The sequence below is a fragment of the Pinus tabuliformis genome, chromosome 9, assembly GCF_031772625.1.
Source record: "Pinus tabuliformis cultivar Carrire ecotype Pingquan chromosome 9, CPIR1, whole genome shotgun sequence".
Lineage (NCBI taxonomy): Eukaryota > Viridiplantae > Streptophyta > Pinopsida > Pinales > Pinaceae > Pinus > Pinus tabuliformis.
In genome coordinates this window covers 1,824,076,718-1,824,080,375 of record NC_142307.1, presented here as the reverse complement: position 1 = coordinate 1,824,080,375, position 3,658 = coordinate 1,824,076,718, and positions in this window count along the sequence as shown.

The following is a 3,658-nucleotide window of genomic DNA, read 5'->3' as shown; positions in this document are numbered from 1 at the left end:
TTCTGATTCAGATAAGCACTATGATTGTCATCGTTATCATCCTTATAGGTGGAGTGATAGGGGATACTTGCCCGATGAGTTTAAGAAAGAAAAGCCACCTAATTTTGATGGAGAGATGAAGAAACCATAGGATGCAAAGGCATGGTTGCTTGGTATGAGGAATTTCTTTAGGTTACATGACTATTCAAAGAACATGAAAGCCAGAGTAGCTACATTCAGTCTCAAAGGTAAAGTAGACATTTGGTGGGAAGATGTGAATGAGGTCTGATGTATTGATGAGGAAGACTTGACTTGGAGTGAGTTTGAGCATCTATTCAAGAAGTATTTGTCGAAGAGATACTTTGATGACAGGGAAAAATAATTCTATGCGCTAAAGATGGGAACCATGACAAATGAGGAGTACACTAGCAGGTTCTTGGAGCTACTAAGGTATGTGCCTTACCTCACAAAGGAGAAGGCCAAGATTTAGAGGTTCGTTAGTGGATTTTTGGTTGCATTCAAATACAATATTGAGTTCGATGATCATAGATCATTGGATGAGACCATTTGAAAGCTAAGGCATTGCTATGAGCAATCAAAGTGCAAGTATGAGACTAAGCCAGACTGGAAAGGTAATGCAAGGAAAAAAGGAAACTTGGACAAGAAGCGAGCAAGACCTTAGGGTACAGATAATAAAGAGAATGGTGCACCATCTAAGAAGTTCAATACATCAAATAGAGGACAGGGACATCGATATGAGGAGAAAAATAAGGGTGCAAGATGGAAGCCTATAAAGTGTTGGACTTGTGGCAAATATCATCGTAGGAGAAATTGTCTGCAGAATTAGGGTGGTATGCCTCAGATATATAGTGCCAAGGACACACAAGCTATTGGGGATGTTAGTTAGAGCGTTCCTCGTATTTATGTAGCAATGGATAACAAACAGGTAGACCATCAAGCATCTATCTTTGAGATGGACGGTAAGCTTTGTGATCAAGTTATTTCTATTTTTATTGACCCTAGATCTAATTATAGCTATGTTAGTCCTAACTTGGTGGATAAGTGTGGTTTGAGTAAGGAATTTCATGCAAAATATTGGTTATTGTAGTTGGTTACAGGTACAAAGAAGCGAGTTCATCATTGGGTAAGAGCTTGTTGATGAGCCCCAAATTTTGGTAACAATTTGGGCTCATTTGGCCTACTTACTGTTAACACCCAGGTTGTTCCCTATGACTCCCAAGGGAATACGACCGGGGTAACCACTAACCAATCTTTGGATCACAGTTTCTAGCCAAACTGTGATCAGAGAGAGCTCTCTCTTTATGATTTGTCTCTGTTATGATGGTGTTTTTAGGCTAGCTATTATGCTCAGGTTTTGGTTTATGTTTTGGTTGAAGGATTTCCTTTAGGTCTTATGATATAGTGTTTAGATAGTATAATACCATTGGGCAATGGAGTCTGGAGTTGTGAAATGATCTGATACGCTGGATTGGTGGTGTTCAAACTGCAGGGCCTATTGTGTATTTTAGACAGACAAAATTAGATCAAATGGTGATGTATATCAACCAACAGAAAGCAATTAAGGATTTTCTATTAAGTTGGTGGGGTGAAAGTGAGCGCACTGCACAGGAGCAAAATTTGAATTCCTGTGACAAAGGCCACTGTGAAAGGTGTATTCTGAAAGTGCAGCAATTAAGAAATACACTTATCTAGATTAAACCTGAAGAAAACATTCATAAACAACACAGATTGAACTCAGGGTATTCAGTGAATAAATCCTGAAAGTTATTCTTTCTCTTTGTTGCTTAGTATCGGAAATCAGATAACATGTGTGGGTTCTTAACTAAATAAATAATTGACAAAGAGAGTTACAGAGACTTATTGTATGATGAAATACACAGGAATCTAGCAGTTATCAACGGGCACCAGAACGCATTCAGCACTTCAGAAATCCGAGAAATTCCATTGCTTTCTTTATTAACTTCTGAAAGGATTACAGCATAAGAACTTCTTTAGGAGAAATCAACAACAACCCTCATCTCTAGTGTGAGGGCTCTATAAATACAAAACATCTTTACAAAATATCAAGGCGTTGAGTCATCTGAGAAATAACTCTTTCACCAACTTTGTCATTACAGCAGAGTAAAAGTTAATGCTTCCTTTAATACAACATAAATGCTCTTGCATTTGTCAGAAGATATTTTTAGCTTTGGGAATCCAACGAGTCGGTTGGAGTGATCCGCATCAATGCTGAAGAAGGCATTTTGGAGCTGTTCCGCTGTCTTTTCTCGTCTTGGACACCTGTAGCTTTTCCTTTTGCTGTGCTGGCTATGGGCTTTGCTGAGTTGGCTCAGCTTTCGTCTTAAATGCCTGCTGACAGAAATAAACTGTCCTGTGCATGACAATTCAGTTTTTCTGTAACCGAAATTTAGTGGATAGCCTGTTGTTCATAAAATCATTTGAATTGCCTTGACCCACCAGTCCTATGGAGGCAATTGATGCCTGAGAATGGCCTCCATTGTTTCCTCTGCCTCTGTGTATTTGAAGAAATTGGGAGCTGTATCAAACAAGTGTGTGATTTCATTCATTATAAAAAATAGATTTTCTATTTTACTGTAGAAAACCTGTCCTGTAATTGGCCCTGTATCTTCTAAAGTGCTGACCTTCTCATTGATCTGAGTTGAAGCAAAAGCATTCACTCTTTTGGCATATTGTTCATGGGTGAATAGCTTCCCTCCGCTGTTCAGTAAGCTAGGGAGTCCTCTGTTCTGCAATACCTGAAATCTCTCCATGAACCTGTTTACCTCAGTGTGCATATCCTGAGTTCTTTTGTCCAGCGTTTGCACCAAATTTCTCAAAGTAAGCACCCTCTTGATCATTTGAATAGTCTCAGTTCTGTTTGTGATTCCAATGGTAGCTAACTGAGAGCTTGTCCTATTATTGAGTACATTGATCATTCTGGTGGCCACTTCAGGCATATTGCTCAATGCAGCTCTTGCTCTATGGACCTCCTTTTGTGCTTTTGGGATGAGCTCTAATTGCTCATGGATTGTCTCAATGTATTGCCATTGATCTGTAATAGATTGGCCAATATTGGCCCATATCATTGCTCTGACTTCAGATACAATCTTATCCAATCTGAGCTCTTTTTCCAACTCTTTGATCCTGTCATTAAGGGCCTTGATCTCCCTGCCCTTTTCTGCCACTTCTCTTTTTGATTTATCATGTTTATCATTGATCTTGGCCAGCTTTTCCCTGGTCTCATGCAGCTCTGTCATTTGAGCTTCCAGGACTTGTATCTCATTCTTCAGTTTCTGCATGTCTAGGCTTTGTGCCTGTTCTGTATTTGTTGGTGCTGCTGAAGTGGATGTAGCTGTTTGTTCAGTTTGTTGAGGTGGAGGCACAGTGGTAGGAGTAGTGTTCTCAAGATTGATGACCGGGGGAGGCTGAGAGGTCTGGCCCTCTTCCCTTTTCTTTAGTGCTGCTTGCAGTGCCGCTTGTGCAGCCTCAGACTCTCCTAATTTCTCTTGGGCCTGCAGAAGTTGTTTATAAATAGAAATCAATAAGTCTGTGGTGTCCTTCTCCTGTCTTTGCTTGGCTACCTCATCTGTCTGAGGGTGCATGGTGGCTGGGAGTTTGATTTTCTTCCTCATGGCGGCCAAGTCAGCATCCCTTAACT